The following is a 22,551-nucleotide window of genomic DNA, read 5'->3' on the forward strand; positions in this document are numbered from 1 at the left end:
ACCCGCCACACGCCTCTTCCTCCAGACAGCTGCCCAGTATTCCGGTGCAGTCACTAGGAGTCCAAGAAACTCACTGCGTGCCTCCACCTCCCACCAACCACCCGTAGCCCTGGGCAATCAATCACTCCGAGTCGAAGTGACACTCCCCGTTCCTCCTCCTCCTCCAGATAACCCCCCGAGTGTTCAGGAGTGGTCGCTCTGGGTGGCTCTGAATCCACGTGACCCGCTGCACGGGTCCTATGGGCAACCGCCCGGAGCTCTTGGTGCGGCCACTCAAGACCAAGCGACCCACCACGCTTCCTCTCCAGGCAGCCCCCCTGTGTTCAGGCGCTGTCCCTTTAAGTCCAAACAACTCACCACTCGCCTTCTCCTCTGAGCAGCCGCCTGGAGCGCCAATGCAGTCACTGCGAGTCCAAAGGACCCGCCGCGCTTCTCCTCCTCCTCCTCCGAGCAGGCCCCGGGGTTCAGAAGTGGTCCGAGTCCAAACAGCCCGGCACGCAGCCTCTCCTCTGACAACCGCCTGAAGCTCTGGTGTAGTCACCCCGAATCCAAGCGGCCGCGTTCCTCTTCCTCCTCCTCGTCCTCAGGGCAGGCCCCGGGGTTCAGAAGTGTCGTTCTGAGTCCAAACAGCTCGCTGTGGAGTTTCTCTTCTGGCAACCGCCTGTAGCTCTGGTGCAGTCTCTCCGAATCCAAGTGGCCACGCTCCTCCTCCTCCTCCTCAGGGCAGGCCCCGGTGTCCTGAGTCCACACAGTTCTCCTCGCCACTCCTCCCCTGGGCAGCCGCCGGATCCCCAGTGGTTGCTCCGAGTCCAATTAGGCCTATTTCACGTCATTGGGATTTTAATTGGAATTGCATTGAATCTATATAGCACTTTTGGTAGTATGGCCATTTTGACAATATTAATTCTTCCTATTCATGAACATGGGAGATCTTTCCATCTTCTAAGGTGTTCTTTAATTTCTTTCTTTAGTGTTCTGTAGTTCTCATTGTAGAGGTCTTTCACCTCTTTTGTGAGATTGATTCCCAAGTATTTTATTTTTTTTGATGCTATTGTGAATGGGGTAGTTTTCCTAATTTCTCTTTCTGAAGATTCATCACTTATGTATAAAAATGTGTTGGATTTATGAGCATTGATCTTGTAACCTGCTACTTTATTGAATTCACTTATGAGTTCTAAGAGTTTTCTGGTGGAATTTCCAGGTTCCTCTAAATATTTAATCATGTCATCAGCGAACAGGGATAGTTTGAGTTCCTCTTTTGCAATTCATATCCCTTTAATTTCTTTCGTTTGTCTAATTGCTCTGGCTAGAGTCTCAAGAACAATGTTGAATAGAAGTGGTGAAAGAGGGCATCCCTGCCTTGTTCCAGTTTTTAGGGGGAATGCTTTCAGTTTTTCACCATTTAGAATGATATTGGCCATGGGCTTAGCATAGATGGCCTTCACAATGTTAAGGAATGATCCCACTACCCCAATTTTTTCTAGTGTTTTGAGCATGAAGGGATGCTGTATTTTATTGAATGCTTTTTCTGCATCTATTGAAATAATCATGTGATTCTTAACTTTTAGTCTGTTGATATGGTGAATGACATTTATTGATTTCCGGATGTTGAACCAACCTTGCATCCCTGGGATAAAACCCACTTGATCATGGTGCACTATCTTTTTAATATGTTTTTGTATGTGATTTGCTAAAATTTTGTTGAGAATTTTTGCGTCAATGTTCTTTAAAGATATTGGTCTGAAATTTTCTTTCCTTGATGTATCTCTGTCTGGTTTAGGTATCAGTGTGATATTGGCTTCATAGAATGAGTTTGGGAGGGTTCCCTCCTCTTCTATTTTATGGAATACTTTGAGAAGTATTGGAATGAGCTCTTCTTTAAAGGTTTTGTAGAACTTGGCTGAGAACCCATCTGGCCCCGGACTTTTCTTTGTTGGTAGGCTTTTGATGACCTCATCTATTTCATTGCTTGAAATTGATTTATTTAAGTTGTGTATGTCTTCCTCGTTCAGTTTAGGTAATTCATATGTCTCTAGAAACTTGTTGATGTCTTCGAGGTTTTCTGTTTTGTTGGAGTATAGATTTTCAAAATAGCTTCTAATTATGTTTTGTATTTCACTCGTGTCTGTTGTGATATTTCCTTGTTCATTCCGAATTTTAGGAATTTGAGTTTTCTCCCTTTTTCTCTTTGTTAGCGTGGCTAAGGGTTTATCAATTTTGTTTATTTTTTCAAAGAACCAACTATTTATTTTGTTAATTTTTCCGATTGTTTCTTTTGTTTCAATTTCGTTGATTTTGGCTCTGATTTTAACTATTTCCTGTCTTCTACTGCTTTTGGTGTTGGTCTGCTCTTCTTTTTCTAGGGCTTTGAGCTGTAGTGTTAAGTCGTTTATTTGTTGATTTCTACTTCTTTTGTTGAATGCACCCCATGAAATAAATCTTCCTCTCAGTACTGCTTTCATAGTATCCCAGAGATTTTGATATGATGTGTCTTTGTTCTCATTTACTTCAAAAAAATTTTTAATTTCCCTCCTGATGTCTTCTGTTATCCATTCATCATATAATAGTGTATTATTTAATCTCCAAGTTTTGGAGAAGTTTCTGTTTTTTATTCTGTCATTTATTTCTAATTTCAGTCCATTATGATCTGATAGAGTACAAGGTAGTATCTCTATCTTCTTGTATTTGCTAACAGTAGCTTTGTGGCATAAAACATGGTCTATTTTAGAGAAAGATCCATGTGCTGCTGAGAAGAAAGTGTATTTGTTCTTTGTTGGATGGTATATTCTATATAAGTCGATTAAGTCTAAATTGTTGATTGTGTTGTTGAGATCTATGGTTTCTTTATTCAATTTTTGTTTGGACGATCTGTCCAGCGGTGAGAGAGGTGTGTTAAAATCACCTAGTATTATTGTGTTGTGGTCTATTTGATTTCTGGAATTGAGAAGGATTTGTTTGACGTACATGGATGAGCCAATGTTCGGGGCATAGATATTTATGATTGTTATGTCTTGCTGATTTATGCTTCCCTTAAGCAGTATGTAATGTCCTTTTTTATCCCTTGTGACTAGTTTTGGCTTAAAGTCCACATTATCTGAAATGAGGATGGATACTCCAGCTTTTTTGCTGTGTCCGTGTGCATGGTATGTTTTTTCCCATCCTTTTACCTTTAGTCTATGGGTATCTCTTTCTATGAGATGGGTCTCTTTCATCTCCTCGTTTGCTTCCCTGACTGTTTTAATTATGTACATTCTGATCTCCCTTTCGGACATTTCTTCTGCTGTGCTGTCATTGGGTTTTATTGATATAGTATCTAGGTTTGTTTCGGACATTTTCTTCCCTTGTTTTCTCATATTGGTCAGATGTCAATGGGACTCTGTGATATTGTAGATTTCCTCTATTGGCTTATAGTGACCCTGTAGATTTCCAGTGTATCACCTACCAGCCTTCAGTAGCCAGAAGTCTTGGATTAATTTGATAATGCAGTGCTTCTGAAGAACGCTGCCCCTAGCCCGCTACTGGTTCTAGGGAGAGAGACCTGGAGAGGTCTCTTGTTGCACAGCCCTGGTTCCAGAGGCTGGTTGTAGGTCGGAGGTCTCCACTGGCTTGGGGACTTGTGGCTGGCTCTGTGTCGACAGGCTCTCACTGGGCGATTTGCCCCGAGAAGCTAGCCTAGAGAGGCGCTTCCCGCCGGAGGGGGGCGGGGCTGCTTGGGGAAGTCCCTGGCCCTGTGCTGGTCACTGAAGCAACCTGCGGGCAGGCTGGAGCTGGCAGCGGGGCAGGCCGGAGCTGGCAGGGGCGGGCCTGAGTTGGCTGCGCTGCTTCTGTGCAGAAAGGCTCTCACTGGGGGGCCTGTTCCGAGAGGCTGGAGGATCTGTCCCTGTGGGCGGAGCACAACGCCAGACTGCACGAAGCTGCCTGGGGGAGACGCTATCTGCCCTGTCCCACTCTAATAAGCCACTCGAATCCAGGCCTGCCGCCCAGCTGAGCTTCGCTGGGTGGGGGAGACTCACCCCGTGGTTCTATTTTAGTCCGAGACTCTCAATGCCTCCCCTTCTTGAATCCTGGTTTCTGGGGCAACTGGAGATGCAGTCGCCCTCTAGTCCGCCATCTTGGATCGCCCCGTGGAAAAAACTCACTTTTATTTTTAAAGGAAAGTTTTGTGGAATATAGAATTCTTTGTTATCAAACCTTTTCTACTTCAGCACTTAAAACATAGGACTCCACTGCTCTCTGGTCTCCATTGTTTCTTATGAGAAATCATTATTGTATTGTTACTCTGTGCATGATGAGTCATTTCTTCTTGATACTTTCAAGAGGTTTTCTGTCTTTCAGCAGTTTGTCAGGAATATGTGTAGGTTTTATTGTTTTGTGTTTGTCCCATAAACTGTGTCCAGTTGAGTAGCTTGATTCTATAAATCCATGGGGTTTTTTGGTTTGTTTCTTGTTTTGCTTTTGTTTCTGCCATGCTGAGGATTGAACCCAGGGCCTCACACATGCTAGAAAAGGCTCTACTACTGAGCTATACCCTCAGCCCCACATTAATGTTTTTAAAATCAAATTTGAAATGGTTTCAGACATTATTTGTTCAATTTTTTTTTTTTTTTTTTTTTTTCCCTTTTCTCACTTTCCCTCACCTTCCGAGGCTCTGGTTACACATATATTAGTATACTTGATATTGTCTCATAGGTCTCTGCAGCTCTGTTCATTTTTTCTTCAGTCTTTTTTCCCTTTGTTCTTCAGATTAACTACCATTATTCCATCTTTAAGTTTGTTGATACTTTTTTCTATTCACATTTATTCTTGAGCCCCTCTAGTGATACTTTCGATTATTATACTATTCAGCTCCAGATTTTCTTTTTGATTCTTCAAAAAATAAATAAATAAATAAATAAATAAATAAATTCTATCCTTTAATAAGATTCTATATTCACTGAGTCATTTAATTTTTTAAACATTTTCTTTACTTTTAAAAACTTATTTGAAATAGCTAGTTTGAAGTCTGCTAAATACAATATCTTAAAGATACTTGGAAACAGTTCCTAAAGACTGCTTTCTCATGAATCACATGTTCTTGTTTCTTGCATGACTCATAGCTTTCTGTGGAATGTTGTACATTTACTGGATAATGTATCATAGTAAATCCAGTTTCTGACTTGCCCACTCCATTGGTGATCTTGGTGGTTATTGTTTGCTTGTTTTGTAACTTGCCTGGACTAAACCTTTAAAGTTTGTAACCTCTATGATGTGATGTACAGCTGCAACATCTTTGCTTTTTTTTTTTTTTTTTTTTTAATTTTATTTTTTTTTTTATTTTAAAGGTCTGGCTTCCTAGCAGTTGCTCCTTTATCTGTAAAGCTGAGTTGTCAGCTAAACATTGGTCAGAAGCTATGCTGAAACACCTGGCCTTTACTTCCTATTGTTTCCTCTTATGTCTTACCAGCATACACCTACAGGCTCCATCACCCAGGGATCTTTGAACCTCTCTGCTCTCTACTAAAGGCACAAAACCTTTGGTCAACCCTAAATTTAAATGTGCTCCCCATCTCACATGAATTCATCAGGAGAGAATGGAAATGTTTTATTATTATGTGACCATATTATTTATAATTAAGTTCTTGATTGGATAGTCCTTGGAGGGATTTCCATGTATAGAAATATAGATGATTTGATACTTCAGTGAAATAATAGTTTAAAGAAAAGACATTTGTAAACTCAAGTAGAAAATGTCAACACTAAAGGTTTTCTTGAAACACACACTGAAAAATGAAATGGACCAGAGAGCATCAATTATTTATTTTCTAATATATTTTCTTCTATAGCTTGGAGCAGCATATTAACTTTTACATTCAAAGAATCCTTTATTAAATTAGTAATAAGTTAATAATAATTAGATTAATCCTTTATTATAGAACTGTGTGAAATGTCAACAATAAGTACTTAAAATGCAAGATACTAACTTGTTTTTTGTTTTGTTTTGTTTTTTGGTTCCAGGGATTGAACTCAAGGGCACTCAACCACTGAGCCACATCCCCAGCCCTGTTTTGTATTTTATGTAGAGAAAGGGTCACACTGAGTTGCTTAGCACCTCACTTTTGCTGAGGCTGGCTTTGAACTTGCAATCCTCCTGTCTCACCTACCTGAGCCTCTGGGATTACAAGGCATGGGCCACCCTACCTAGCCAAACTTATTTTTTATATATTTAAATTTTTATTATCATTTATATTATTTTTACCTTCAATATTTAGAATTATTCAAGGAATATAAAAAGAGTTTGCGTTTATTAGTAATAGATTTGATATAATTTGTCAATTTGGTATGTTTACTTTCTAAATATGAGAACATGCTTTAAAATGTGAGGCAGCAGTTTGTTAAAATTTTAATTTTCACAGTGAAAGTTTTCCAAATAGGATTTGGGTATTTATCATATGTCATGAATATTACAATATATGTAAAGTATAATATTAATATAAAATAGTCTGGCATTGCAGTTTTCCCAACTAAAAATAAGTTGTCCTCTATATAAATCAGATATCTCTGTACCTCTATCATTGGAAATTAAATTTTCATGTGCTGTAAAATGCTGTTCCTGTTAAAGGAAATACTGCCCAGGATGTAAATTTAGATCTAGTAAGTTATGTCCAAATTTCTAATGTTGAAGATATCACTATACCAGTCAAAACAAAACAGTATTAACAAAACTTTTCAGACTAGGCATCCTTTTGTGAAAACAGACCGCTCTCTTCTTTTTCAGTGTTGAAGAAACGAAAGTTTGTTGAGTTTGAAAACTCGAGACCAATTGGTATTTTTCAAGTGAGGTCAGAACCAAAATAAGCATAATCCTCTTGGTGATTATGATTCTCAGATTCATCCATTGTTCTATTTGTTTGTTTTCAGTGCAGAGCCTCTAGGTTCCTCTTAGAAGTTTAGAGAGCACTGATGACAGACCTATCTCATGAATTGTCCCTCTGATGGGCCTGATTCTTTTTAAATTAGATGCTAAGCTAACTCATGTTTTTGGTCACTGATTCTCAGACATTTCCTATCCATCTTTCTCTCTTGGTCTCTCCTTCTAGAGTACTTTCACCTGCTCTGTACACCACATTTTAAGAGTCATTGCCATTAATGAATAGCTGTTCAGAGTTTCGTACTTCAGCAGGTCGGAAGGTTGGAGAAGAGAGAATATAAAAGAAGATGCCTGAGACGGAGAAGGCGAGTTTTTTACTTTATATATCACGTAGATCCAATGTTTGCTTGCCACCTCAGTTATTTAGCCCTTGAGCTAACACTTTAGCAATCTCCAGTATAATAAATCTTCAGTATTCTTGAGACCTTTGGAAAATATGAAATTTAAGAATGATTTTATAACAGAGTTTTTTGTCATTTTTTTGTACATAAAATTCATATACAGAGAAAAAAAATCAAAACTGTATTGTTTTAATACCCTTAGGCCATTGGATAGGTTAAACATGAACTAATTAAAAGTCATATTCCTAGACACCAGCCTGGGATTGTACTTCACTGACATTTGTGTGTAAGAAATGGCAAGTTATATTTTGAAAGAGTAGGGAAGGAAGTACTAAGGGTTCTTTGGGGGAAGGAGAAGCAATTTCTAATTTGACAAGTCTTAATATAAAAAAGATACTTTTCATTAGGAATATGAACTCATTTTCTTCATTTTATATTTCTTTGGAATTTTTGGCAGTTAGTGACAAAAAACTATAAAATCAAAACCAGAGCCACATCATGACATTAAATATGTGATTTTATTCCTCTACTCAGTTATTCTAATGTTCATATTCTTAGATCTGAAGCTATTTAAGAAAACACTAAAACTCCCAAGTTGCTTTGCCTCTAGACAATATTTAATATGTATCATTAATCTTAAAATCAACTTAAAGTATAGTGGTTTGCCTTATCTAGTGATTTCTAACCAAGGTGATTTTGCCTTCTTGGGGACATTGGCAATGTCTGTAGACAATTTTGGTTGTTAGAACTAGAGGATCCTACTGGCATCTAGAGGTTAGGGATCTTTCTGAATAGCCTGCAACAGGTAACCCTTCATAACAGATAGGTTCCATTAAAAATATTACTGTAGTTTTAAGAATCATGATTCTATCTGTAACGTTCTCATCAATTTCAATTTTTTTTAATCATTTGCATTTCTATAGTGACTTTTCCTAAATACCTATAGAAATAAATCATGTTGTACCATCTTTAATCTCCTTAGTGTGGCACAAAGAGCGTAATCATTTAATACTTCTGAATTAAGGGGAAAAATATCATTGACCAAGTATTATGTAAGTGAATAAGCCAAATTAAAAATAAAACAAAACCTAGACATAGGTAAATGTCCGTTTGAAATAGCAACAACAATTTACCCATTGAATTTTCACATTATTCTTGGATGATAGATACTATTATACTGATTTTTAAAAATATCTCCTTATTAAAAATTCCCACAGGGAAAATAATTTATTGTAGTTTTATATTTGTGGATAGATTATTTTAGGACAAGTAAAGCACATTTGAGGATTAAGTCTGTTTGGAATCTGAATATTCTGATACATCTACAAGAACGATCTTCCCTTACTGGAACTTCTCTAAGTTCAGAAGCTCTCCAAGCTTTCCTTCCTAGGATTTAGAAATCTGTAATCTGAGTTTTCAGCATCTCCTAATTTTAAAATTTCCATATATGTAACCATCACTGTCTGGTAGCAACTGAACAGACAGGGAAGTTTCCAAAAATTAAACACTAATTTTCTGCAAAGTCTTTACTCATGAATTAACAGTCTTTCCCTTTGTTCATTATTCCCAAGACAAATACAGAAGTATGATCATATGTGGATACTAAGTAAGCTGAATTTTCTTTAAGAGATTGACAAATTAAAAGACAAAAGCTGATATATGGAGTTTAGATAGACTGTGAGTCTTGTGAGCTTGGGGACAACCCTTAACTCACCAGAATACAGAACTTGGTCTGATAATTGCTTGGATACACTTCCTCTCAAACCTTTTCCATAATTAAATTGTAAAATTACCACGTGATTAGAAGATTTTCCCACTGGTGGACTTATGTGTTGTTTCTTCCTTATTGTGAGATGAATGGCATGACAGAGCAGAGGCAAGGAGGCATATAATCAGTTCTTAAAGGATTGAGACAAAAAGGTCAGAGCTTCCACAGCATGGTGACAGCTTTGCAGATGCTCATATCATGACAGTTGAAATAACAAAGCCCAGCAAAGGTTAAAGCTGAGAGTGCCAAAAGGCCTGCTTTGGCAGCTTTCTGCAAGGCATCCCCATGAACATAGTAACAACTTGTTCAAGGCCCCAGTGACTAGGGAGAGTGAGGACTGCAGCCAGGAAATAGTACATTGCAGAGCAAGGGTTGAAATATGCAGCTGGAAAAAGGCCCAGAAGCTAAATACTGACAACCCTTTTGCTAGTCCAATGGAGAAATGCAGCCTTGGAATCAGAATGGTGGCTTGACGACAGGTCAATGTGCTGTGTTCTACACCATCCTGGGGTAGGTTGGTCCTAGAGAAATGGCAAGATGTGAGCAGTCTGACCACTGGAGTTTGAATGGACAGAGCTTGACTTCCTTGAGCACCAGAGAGGACACTCAGTCTCAGAAAACTGCCATCTTGCTTTTGAGCCTATTATACTGATTTTATAGTATTTTGACAGTTTCTGTGGTCAAAATGTTACTATATTTACCATAGCCAAATTACTTAGCCTAATGGTACCTTATTTTTTTTTTTAATATTTCAATTTGTTCTTTTTAGTTATACGTGACAGTATTTTAACATATTATACATACATGAAATATAACTTCTCATTCTGTGGTTATACATGATGTAGAGTTATACTGATCATATATATGAATGTAAGAGTTATGTCCAATTTATTCTACTGTCTTTCCTATCCCATCCCCCACTCCCTTTATTTTGTAAAAAATAAATATATATATATGTGTGTGTGTGTGTGTGTGAGTGTTTGTGTATGTATGCATGTGTATATGTATTGGAGGCTGGGGATGTGACTCAGTGGTACAGTAGTCACCTACCATATCTGAGGCCCTGGATTCAATCCCCAGCTCAAAAAAAAAAAAAAAAAAAAAAAAGTATTGTGGGTCAAGCTAGATTGTCCCTGCTGCACTTTCAATTTTAACATTCTAAATAGCTTTTAGTAACTGGTTGTAAAGTTTCCTCAAATAGTTTGTTTAATTCCTTTGTCATTGTTTACAGATGAGACAGTAAAAAATTAGAAGAGGTTAGCCATCGCCACTCTAGCTTTTCAAAATAAGTAGTATCAGATGTGGTGAAATGAAGTAAATTAGGTCAGGAGATTGATGTGCATCTGATTCCCTCCCCTACTTTTTTTTAAAGATAGATACTTGTTTATGTCTTTATTTAAATTTGAATAAAAATAGTTCTTAGTAAATAAAGCTTGTTTAGTTTTGTCAAGGCAAAAACTATTCATCATTTATTTTTGCATTCAAATGAAGTTTACTATGAAGGTCTTTATTTTGGAACTTAGGGAGTGTTGCATATAAACTTAAATGTCTTCCTATGATCAGGACCATAAAAAAATACCTTTGTATTAAATTACACTCTGCAAAGCTAGGCATTGTTTTCACATGCTAATAGATGGACTTTAAATTTGTATTTTATTTTTAATCTGTTGCCTAGTATTAAAATAAATTTGGATACCAGCAGCTCATAATAGTTAATAGCCTATATAAATGAGTCCCAAGACACCTGTTCCTTTATTGTTAATGAATCCCAATTATATGTGCAGGAAGATGAGAGTTCCTGTTGATTCTTTGTCCTAGCACATCTCCCTGTCTCCTGTGTGCATATTTAAATGACATTAAGAAATGTTGTTTCCTCTTGTTTTCTGTCATCTCTAGAATTCTGCCAGACACACTTAGTCTCTTTAATAGGTTGTTTGTTCCTAAATGCATTAGGGTGGTATTTTTTTCCTATTTTGTGTGTTTTGAATTTTTTTTTTAATTCAAACTCAATCATGTTATGGGATTTGATGTAAAATTATTATGAGTTAATAGCACCAGATACACAAATAGCCAAATAAAGTTTCTCAAGGAAAGACTAAATGCCTTATGGAAATTTTAGTAGCCTGTGGAAATGTAAGGAAACAAACAAATGGAGAAATCAATTCCAAGGTCATTTTATGGTCATGGTTTATCCCCTGTGATTACTTAATTGTACCTCTTTGTATTTTCCATCACTGACAATTTGGAGAGTTTGTAATTATTTTTTCTCCTATTTATTATTTCATATCAAGCAAATAAGTTAGTGGTCTCTTTGTAAGTGATTTGAAAGGAGAAAGCCATATAGATAAAGAACTATTATCACAATCTATTAGAGTAGTTATTTTTTCTAGATGTAGAATTTTGTTATGAACATATGACTTGAAATAATGTTCGTGATCTATATCATTGACATATTCCTTTTAGAGGACACCATATTAATAGGTTTTAAAAACATGCTTAGAAAGTGTGCTATAAAAGAATGTAGGTGTCCTTCTTATCTCTGGAGTGTTCCCTTCCCAACACCTGAATTTTCATTATTTTTGAAGACAGTTTAAAGGTCATTCTTGAAAAAGAGAATATGATATCTGTAAAATAATAAGTGAGAATTATACTGCTGATCATTTCAGTCAGTTCTTCAGAACTGTTAAGTGCACCCAGAAAGTATTTATTTTGTTCTGCAGTGTGGAGAATACATTGTAACCTGCTGACACACTATGAGTACATCCCAAAATGAATGAAAATAAATTACTGTTCACAAATCATCTTGACAGTGACAATTTTGCTAACAGGTAGTGTAAGGCCCCCAAAAAGGAAACCCCAACTCTGTCCCATGGATGGACGGCAACCCCAATCAACCGCAGGAGGCGTCACTTGATGCAAACCGCAAGAGGTGTTTATTCCAGCGCGCTGGGACCCAACTCGAGGAGTCGAGTCCCTAGCAGAAAATCTTGTAGGTTTATAAAGGCAGAAACCACACATCGGGAGGGGTCGCACATGAAAGGGAAAAGGGGGACAAAGCTGCCGGGAAATTTCAAAGGGGGTTCTGGGTTTGCTGATAACATACAACATGTTTCACAATGTTTTACAACAGGGCGTAGATTCTGGTCAATAGTTTCTGGTAATCATTCTGTTTGATCACTATCTGGCTATCTGGCTCAATTTACCCTTTTATTCTCTGTTTGGGGCTGTTTCCTGGAACAGCTTTAAGGGCTTTGTTCCCATTCCTGGGAGGGTGACCTTAGGGAGTTGAGATGACTGGGAGGGTGACCTTAGGGAGTTAAGATAACTGGGAGGGTGACCTCAGACAGCTTAAAAAAAGGTCCATTCTTTCAGTAGACATTACTATTTGGAATAGTTCACAGGGAAAGTTCTTTCACATCTTTGTCTTATATATTGTTGAACTCTTTAAAAAAATTTTTTTTACCATACCAAATAATTCAGCACAACAATGTTTGTTTCTTCAGTCTTATGCCTTTCTGTAGTGAAACACTGAATTCTGTGTCCTATAGAGTTGAAGTGGTGGTTTGAGATCTCTTGCTCATTAAGGGTAAAGAGAAACATGGGCACAGTCTTTCGGGTGTTTTTGTTTGTTTATTTGTTTAAACCATGTCTGCATCTTAGAATCACCTGAGGAAGGTTCCCTCTGCTCCTGGGGATAGAACCCAGGAACTCGTGCATCCTAGGCAGGGGCCCTACCACAGAGCTATATCCCCAGCTCCTGAAGGGTATTTTTTAAATACCCATATGTGGGTGCTACCACCAGAGATTCTTACTAAATTGGCATAGGCTGGGAATGTACTGCTATATTTGAAACTCTTTGGGTGATTCTGTTTTGCTGGGAACACTCTTAGATGGACACCTCTTAGAAAAAGTTAAGCTAAACAAAGAGGATCAGTTTCTAAATAGTGTTCCATATTGAGTATTCCATAGAAGGAGGCAAATTGAAGACCGTGAAAAGGGCTTCTGGTTTGCAGCCGCTCAAGGCAGTGATCACTTACTAGAGATAGGTGTGCTTGTTGGGTGGATGAGCTCCAGGATGGGAGACACTCTAGCCTCGTATGAAAAAGGAGATGCTTTCTTAGGCGTAAATAATTTCTAAATTTACATTATGGCATAGTAGTTTATCTAGGATAATTTTAGAAAACATTTTCCCATTTTCGAGTCAAATGTAAATCTACAACAGTTTCTAATTGAAATATTTTAATTGAAAATTTTTGTTTTTCAGTTGCGCCATAAAATACCTTCTGTCATCTAGATTCACTTTTATAAATATATGTATTTCTTTTCTGAATTGCCAACATGGATTGTCCTGAACCATGAAATACCTCACTTCTAATGAACTTGATTTTGTGTAAGAAGCATAGGAAGAATGTATAAATGGCAAAATTCAGCGAATTTAGAGACAGGTACATGAGTAGAACTTTAGAGGAGGGAGAATTTAAAAGTACTATTTACCAAATATTGTAATTGTATTCAAAATGGCCATTTATATAATTAAAAGTAATAAATATTGTCCTAACTTTTTGAGGTAAGCATTCTTCAACCTAGCTTGGAAAATATATCAAGGCCTCTTAAACCAAGCTTAATAAGGTTTCCAGTACCCTGTGGAGCCTTAGCCTCATGGACAGTCCCTTGGAACTAACTTCCTTATGGATACAGGGTCACTGCCTATAATTTGTTGATAATACATGCAGAAACTGGCTGTTCCAACTTTAACTGCCAGACTAATAACATTTGTAGTTTCTGGCTGCTTTGGTTTTCTAGTAAATAGTACCTAGCAACTTACCATGGTGGAATTCAGAGCACCTGTATTTTTGAAAGCCACTACTATGTACATGAAATAGAGTCTGATTTTTAAGCAGTTTGCCATTTGCTTTACAACCTATCATTTATTATAAGGAAACTCTTCGGGTTTCTTAATTTCTCATTTTCTATAAGAAAAGATGGCAAAAGAATATAATTTTGGACATGATTCCAATTTTATTATTTCAACCCATTATTTGTTTCTCATCAGATTCATATTTGTGGTTATATGCCCTGCATGGCAAGTGCCGAGAAAACATTTGTACAATGTCTTGCCAAGGAAAACTGTTGACTGTGAGGAGTATAGTGACTTCACTGTTCAAGATCTTCATGTGTTTATTAAAAGGGGAATTAAAAAAATAGATACTAGTTAATTATATTCATTTGAATTACTGCATCTTGTGGTTAGTGTATTACATTTATTAAATAGTTTAAGTGTATTCAATACAGTATTACAGCAGTTTTATTGATATACTGGCAAAGAAACAAACATGACCACTCTTTACCATCTGTTTATAATGCTATATAAAGAAAACCATGTTGGTTGCCGTGGAAACTACATTTCCAAAACCACTTAGTGTTTGCTTAAATTCTCCAGTCTTTTAAAGTCATAAGCTTTTTCTGAGGAAAAGAATAGAAAAATACATTTTAAAATTTCCAGTGATTTTTGTAAAAGTCTTTTCTCTCAAATTCATTTATGTTTAGGCTGATATTTTGCCTCAGGATTTCATGAATTAAAATGAAGGACTCAATTTGAGAATTTTTGGTTTTTTCAGAAACTGGGGAGAAAATGTTAATGCTATCCTATTGAGGGGTGCCAACAATCTTTTTATAGGCAAATACTTTGCTTCTTCAGAAAAACTTTTTATTGGCATAATAATAAAAAGGAGTCTGAAGCAGTAACAAATGTAATCATATGGTATCTGGGGAGGAAAGGTTGTAATATAATTACAATGGCTAACCATGTTTTGTTATTGCTGTCATATTAACTAATATGAGAAAAACTACAGTAAGGGAGTACTTGACTTTAAACAGAATGGTTCAGACTTTTAAAAGTGTGGCTATAAAGGCACACTTTGTTGTAAAAACTAAAATCAATTGATATTCCTGGGAATCAATCAATATTCTAGGGAAGAAAGCAGTAAAATATGTACTTTACTATTGTTCTTACTAATCTTGTAATAATTTTCCTAATCCAGAATGATTGTGTACACCCACATGTTTTGTTTATACAAACCTGGTGTCTATGTAGACTAAAAAAGCTTTTTGCCATTTTCTTAAAAAAAAATTCTTTATTTTTCAATGTTTTCAAACTGTTCATGATGTTTTTGCACTGGACAGATAAAATAGGATTGCATCTATTCTAGCATTTAGTAAAGCCAAAAATCATTGTATCGATAGCAATAGTAATTCTGATAATAGTAATAATTAGTGCATGTTGAACACATAGTAGTATTTTACATGCTAAATGTTTATCTTTAGGCATCATAATAACCCTACAGGGTAAGTCTTATAAGTACAGACATTGTCTAAATCAGGGTTTCTCAACCCTGGCACTTTGTGGTAGAGGACTGTTAGGTATGTTGTAGGATATTCAGAACCAGCAACCCTGGCCTTCATCAGTAGTAACCCCTCAACGTGTGACAGTTGAATATCTCTAGACATTGTCAAAGTCCCCTGGAGGAGTGTGTGGGGGGGGTAATCACCCCAAGATGAAAACCACTGCTCTGTATGAACCAGCCAGAATAATTTTTTTCTTTTAGACCTAGTTTGTATACCACCATTTGGTGTTCACATCTGTTGCCCCTACCACCATCATTTCTAATAGTTTCCAATTTTGTTCAGTTATTGGTGAGCATAATAAGCCAAATCCATGTATTGTGATAGCCCTCTTACATCCAGGATTTTGAAAACTATTTTGTAGCATAATGAAACAAATGGGATGGTAATTAGCATAAGTTGTACTAAAATTACATATCCATAAAAGAGAATTTTTAGTGGAATTTTAGAATCCTTTGCTGAGTTCAGTATATTAAAAAGTGGGAATAAATCCATGTTATTTGCATGTATTCTTCTATAAATGCCCAACTAAGGTTATTCTTTTTGGTTTTTCTACTACCTTCCTAGGTAAGAATACTGAGTATAGTTTATGTGAATCTTTTCTGCAATACTGGAAAATTAGAAGATGGTCAATCCTTATAAAGCTAAAAAAAATTAGATAAACTTATAATAACAATTTAATAATAAGACTTATTTTCTGTTCATTTTGAACAAAAAGTTTTGCTTCATTTTCTTATGAAAGTTTGCTTTTAATATAAAATACTTTTTAAGCAACATTTCAAATTTTGATATTGCAAAATGGGACTCAACAGGTCTCTGAATTGATTAAGTTAATCAAATTTCTGATTCATGAAATTTCTTTAACAAAAGTCTTAACCTATCAGTCCACTTCCCAAAAATCTCATAAAATATATTATTTTTCTCTGATTTTAGAAATGTATGGCAATACATGGCTCCAATTATGCTGTTTGGTAGGAAATTACTAGATCTCACTATTGTTAATTAAAAGAACATTTTGGAAAAATAGAGAGAATAAAAGCTTTTTTTTTTTTTAGATGTATGACTCTTCAGATAAGTAATTGTACAAAGTAATTACACTGAAATTTTAACTACTATAATTTTTTATGTAAGCAATAGTTTGCACAGTGCAAATATCATATTTTGAAATCAGATTGAATGAGAACCAGAGTATGCAGTAAGGACTATGTTTATTTCATATATTATACAGCATTTTCCAGCCCTTGAATAATGTGAAACAGATGCATTTACTAGGCATTGATTTAAGTGCAAAATATTCGAAGGTGATTTTACCTTACTCAAATGGTCAAAGTGAAAATGTGCTGTTTTGGAACAGACTGAAGTTGAAGTGGGAAGAATACAACATCATTTCTGTGATCTTCCTGCCAAAGATACATAATCTGAGTCCAAGCACAAAGAAATGTCAGACAAACCCTCAATGAGAAAACTTCTACAGGATAGCAGCTTGTAATCTTCAAAATTGTCAAGGCCACAAAACTAAAGGGATGCCTAAGAAATTGTTCCTGGTTAAAGGGACCTGAAGAATGATGACAAATAAATGCAGTGTATAATTCTGAACTGATCCTTTTTACTATAAAAGATACTCTTGGAATTGGTGAAACATGTCAAGGGGCCTATGATTTAGACAGGAGTGGTATTCCAGTTAATTTCCTGATTTTTGATGGTAGTATTGTGGTTATTAAGAGAATGTTCTTTTTTATAGAATTTATACCATATAGTATTCCAGGGTAAAGGGTTACCAATCAGCAATTGATTTTTAAGTGCTTTGAGAAAGTTCTTTATTCTGTACTTGCAACTTTTCTGTAAGTTTAAGATTACTTTTTCTAAGGGAGACTGGGAAAAAACTGTAGGGTGTAGTTTACTAATATTGGGGTTAGAATCATGTTGTTACCACTTACTTATTACCTCTTTGGATCTTAGTTTCCCCTTCTGTACATTAGGTTAAAAATAGTATCTTGTAAGCTTTTGTAGGGTTTGAGTAAATTAAAAACAAACAAAAATTTTTAAAGTGCTCAGTAGTGCCTGCAATGAGTATTGGCTATTATATTATTTGGGTTTATCACTTTTAAATTTCTAGGACATAGTGGTCATGATTGAATTCCTAATATATCAATGAGCAGTATTTAGAATCTTGGACTATTTATTATTTGTTGTGCTGAAATGACCTTTATATTGGTAGAAATATTTCAGTATAGAAAGAAATATCATCTGTTCCAAAAAATAAGTAAAGCTGTTGGCTACAAAGGAAGGGTTCTTATGTGGGCGCGCCTAATAATAATGATCATAAAGGACTCTAGAGTTGCAAATTTGTCCTGAGTTAATTTGAGCCTCATGAACCTACAAATCTTCCTAATCTCCTACATTGATAAACTCGATCTGTTTTTCACTGATACAATTATGAGTTACTGTCATCATGGTTTTCAGAGACTGACTAAAATACTAATTGCTTTCCTGCTGTTTGCAAAAATAGAACTTCTCTGCTGTCTTGTTTATTGCTGTCTTAGCATAATTCCTGCCCTATGTATGCCTTGTCCCATCACCGCCATCTGCCACTGTGGACTTCTGGATTGCTCTGATACAGAATATCCGTCACTGTCCACACCCCACCAAATAAAGAACAAGGATTTGGTGTTACTTCCCCTAACTTCACCCTCTCAGCAGAAACCAGTTAGAGATGTTTCACCCATTTTTCCATAGAAATGAAATGTAGAAATTGACAGTGGGAAATTTAACAGTGGCCCACTTTATGCTTTGAATGCAGCCCTTGCTGCTATGCCACTGCAACTTATTTTTTTGTTTATTATTTTATTTTATTTTTACAAACTGCATCTTGATTCATTGTATACAAATGGGGTACATCTTTTCATTTCTATGGTTGTGCACGATGTAGATTTGTATCATTTATGTAATCATACATGTACATAGGGTAATGGGGTCTGTCTCATTCCACCATTTTTCATACCCCCCCCTTTCATTTCCCTTTATATAATCTAAAGTTCCTCCATTCTTCTCTCAGCTCGCATCCTTCTACCCCCATTATATATCATCATTCACTTATCAGAGAAAACATTCAGCCTTTGATTTTTTGGGATTGACTTATTTCACTTAGCATGATATTCTCCAATTCTATCCATTTATCTGTAAATGCCATAATATCATTCTTCTTTAAGGAAACTATGATATATATGCAAACTTATTTTTTAAAAGGACATGTTTCTTTCTCTTCCTCTCTTCCTGCTCCTCCCTGATCTCTCCCCCTCCCTAATCTCAGGGGAAAAAGGATTACCATTCTTCCCTATTTTAGGCAGATTTATCTGTCCTTGAGTACACACCTACTATAGGAATGAAGTGTTCCAAACTTTGGGGATGGTACCAGAAGATCTCAGAAATGACTACATATCAAATTAACAAGTGAATTACAACTCCAACAGAGAACACATGGAATGTAGCCTTTGAATCACGTCTTTAAAAGCTCCTTGTTCTTGCTGATGGGCTGAATCACAGCCTCTGGGATAGGCATCCCCTGTGTTTCTCCTTTGCTGGCAAATCAGTAGAACTTTTTCCTTTTTCTCAAAAAAAGGAAAAAAGAAATATGATCTGTTGTGCTATAGGTAACCACATTGAAATAAATGTAAAGAAAGAAATAAGGAAATGTAGATACTGGATTTTTAAAATATTGTGTAGTTATAGAGCTTTAAAACTGTCAATAATAGCTGTTTTATTTTTGCTTGATACTCTAGTGATTGTTAAAGACTCCTTAGCCTATAACTATTAACAAAACCTAGCCTATTGGTTTCACTCCTAAATTCTGTTTCCCTTTATACATTAGCGTCATATCTATGCCTCAACATCCTTTGTCCCTGGTAACCAAAGAACTTTAACGAAGAACTAATAATTAAGGTAGCAGCTTTGTACACAGATCATCTTGATTTTGAATTCTGACTCTCCCACTTGTTTTTCCTAATTAAAAAAATTTCTTTTAAATTTTATTTTTGAGATAAGAGTCTTGCTAATGTTGCCCCGGCTGGCTTCAAGCTCTTGGATTTAAGCCATCTTCCTGCCTCAGCCTTCCCAGCAGCTGGGATTGCAGGCATGTACCCCCACCACCTGGCTTCCCACTTACTTTGACTTTGAACAAGAAACTTATGTATCTCAGCATTAACTCTCACCTATAAACTGGAGGTGACTATAGTGTGTGTGTGATGTGTACATAAAGTATGTAGTCTATGGTATACATTGTAAAAATATTAGCTTGTTCCCTATCCGTCCCCACCCCATTGCCTGTCATCTTGCATCAAGTCAGTCAGTCAAAAGGATATGCAGGTAGGTGCTCACAAGTTCCATTACCTTGTTTGTGGGGCAGGGTAGATTATGTGAGTTATCTTCTTTTACTTTTTTCTCATTTCTCATGAAATAAAGACTATTATTTTCAGTTCATGCCCAGCAACTTTTAAGGAAGGAAAACTCAGAAATGGCATCCTAATGAGGCAAAAACATGCTGATGACCACAGCATTTTCATTTTCTAGACGTTGTAGTTCTAATGCTGTCCTTTACTCTTCTTTTGCCTTTTAAAAAGACTATTTCATTATTAATTAGGACGAAATCCAGCTATTAGGATGGAAACAAAAAGTCAGACCTTGTAAGTAATTAGGCTTCAAATACATATTTTTGTCTCGTTTTAATAAAAAACTATATAAATTATTTCTATTAACTGAGTTGCCCTTCATTCAACTATTTCTGTGAAGAAATTCACATTCTGCCCAATTTTAAGAAAAAGACCCAAGATACTCAGAAAGAATGAAGAAAATTGTGGTCTCCTTCCATAAAGTTGTGAATTTGTGGACAATGTTAGAGGATCAACCAGCTGTTACAGACCACCAGAAGGGCACAGCACCATGGGCAACAAGCTGGGTCTGTGCAGATCCTCATTCAATGTAACATTCCTTGGCTGTGGCCAGGACCCTGGCTACTCTTACAGTCTATGAGGTTTTGTTTTTATTATTATTTTTTTTCCAGTTGGTTTTTAACCTGGACAGCACTTTCACTGTACTGCAGACTTTTCTCAGCATCTTTGTGAATGGGGGCTATTCAAGACTTCCCGTGGCCTTATGTTTAATGAGCCCTGGTTCCCTGGCTCTGTGCTGCCTGGGACACTTGTTGAACATGCCCAAAGACCCCTCTGCTGGTCAATCTTACTCTCAATATACCACGCCTGGAATCAAAGACATTTCAAGAAGGTGTTCGGGAGAAATAAACTTAATTTTTTTTTTTTCATATCTCTTACCTATAAGGCACTTCTTAAAGCTCTAATTTTTAGTCATCATTCCTGTTTATTCTCTGTATTTTAATTCTGCTGTGTTCTTTTTAAAAATATATATTTTTAGTTGTAGGTGGGCACAATACCTTTATCATATTTATTTGTTTGTTTGTTTTTTATGTGGTGCTAGGATTGAACCCAGTGCCTCACATGTACTAGGCAAGTGCTCTACCACTGAGCCACAACCCAAGTCCCTCTGCTGTGTACTTTATCTCCGTGTCAGGTGAATATGAACTACAGTGATAGACATCTAAATTGAACCCTGTCTATATGGCTATATACTTTTAGACAATATCTTATTAGTTCGTTAGAAAAGAATTTATTGAATGTCTTTGTATGCCAGGTGCCATTTTAAGCACTAGAATTCAACTGTAGTCAAGTAGATATGCAGTAACATACTTACATATTCTACTCAAGACAAATGACCAAAATAAATGATGTGCTATAAATATGTAGCTGATGATGGTAATTGATAGGGAGAAAAAGAAGTATCCTTGTAATCCTCCGTATCCTTATCAGAAAACTGGGATGACAGTTACCTCAAAAAATTTTTGTTCAGTCAGATGAGAACTACACATGAAAGCTGGGGACACTGTGGTAAATCAGACATTCTACCCCAGGGAGCTTCCCAGACTCTCTTAACCTGCTAGAATCGAGCAGATGTTTTTTGAGGCTTGTATTGCTAATATAACCTATATGTAATTTATTCTTGGTATCTCCTCATTAAGTAGGTGCCATCCTGTTCATTAAGTGCCATGTAAATGAAACTTTAAAAAATTGGATCATGTTTTTCTGTTGACACACATAATTTGAGAGATGCTCCTATTATAGTAATCCTACCCTTTCACTGCCTCTGTTGGTGGCTATTTTAGACATCTATAAGGTCTTAATGTTAATTGGGTGGCAACATTTGTGATTATGAATGCTAATGGGTTTGAACTTGGGCAGCCAATCATGGGATATTTTCTCTGTTGGAAACTCTTTACATGGAAAAGGAACATAAGCTATCTGTGTCCTGTCACTCCTGTTCCTTGTAGTTCCTTTTGTCTTGGTCTCCTATAAATTGAATGGTATTAACTTTGAAAACTAAATGAAATTTCCCTAAAAATTTTGCACTTCTAAACCACCGTGTTGCAATAATATGGTTTTATGTCTAATTTTTTCAGTAATGTTTTAAACACACTTTTCCTGCTAAAATCTGTTGTATTCCCTTTGCTATTTCCCCCTCCCCCTAACATGCCCTTGAGGTATTATCTGTTTCTCTATAAAATATAACATCGTTTTTTTCCCCCAACTTGCTGAGTTTTGCTGGCTTCTTCCATCTGCTATTTTGTCTTTTACATTTGGCTTTAATCTCTTAGTAATATGTTATGTAAATGCAAATCAAATGACCTTCTACATTTTTGTCCTTTTCAATTTGTTCAAGTACAAATATTCTAGATTTTGTGCAATTGAACCCCTTCATTAGCTAATAGGACCAATACTTCAAGAACTAACTACTCATTACTTACTTTGAAAGCATTCTTTTATAACTACTTGCATGAGTGAGTAAAACCATAGAAAATGATACAAGATTAATCGGAGAGCAGTTTTGTTGCTTTTGAGTGACAGAGTCTATTGAAACTGAGACTGTGCGTTGAGAAAAGCACTCAGTACTTAGGAAACACTCATTCACATTGGTTGATTTATTCTCTGCACAAACAGGCTGTGGTAGTGGGAAGTGTAATTCATAGCACATTAGCTCTTAGTGTCACTGCTTGAGTGGTGGTGTAAGGC

The 22,551-nt window shown here is 36.3% G+C and overlaps 1 protein-coding gene and 1 pseudogene across 5 annotated transcripts in view; one reads left to right on the forward strand and one right to left on the reverse strand.

Moving 5' to 3' along the window:
* The window catches only part of PDSS2 (decaprenyl diphosphate synthase subunit 2), a 297,007-nt gene that overhangs the window by 90,723 nt on the left and 183,733 nt on the right, over positions 1 to 22,551 (forward strand). The window lies entirely within an intron of this gene.
* LOC306666912 (succinate dehydrogenase [ubiquinone] cytochrome b small subunit, mitochondrial-like) lies at positions 5,962 to 13,925 on the reverse strand (annotated as a pseudogene). The gene is made up of 2 exons: positions 13,842 to 13,925; positions 5,962 to 9,656 (listed from the first exon to the last, which is right to left on the reverse strand). The product of its transcript is annotated as a succinate dehydrogenase [ubiquinone] cytochrome b small subunit, mitochondrial-like (transcript).

This window comes from Sciurus vulgaris (assembly GCF_902686455.1).
Source record: "Sciurus vulgaris genome assembly, chromosome: 7".
Taxonomy (NCBI): domain Eukaryota; kingdom Metazoa; phylum Chordata; class Mammalia; order Rodentia; family Sciuridae; genus Sciurus; species Sciurus vulgaris.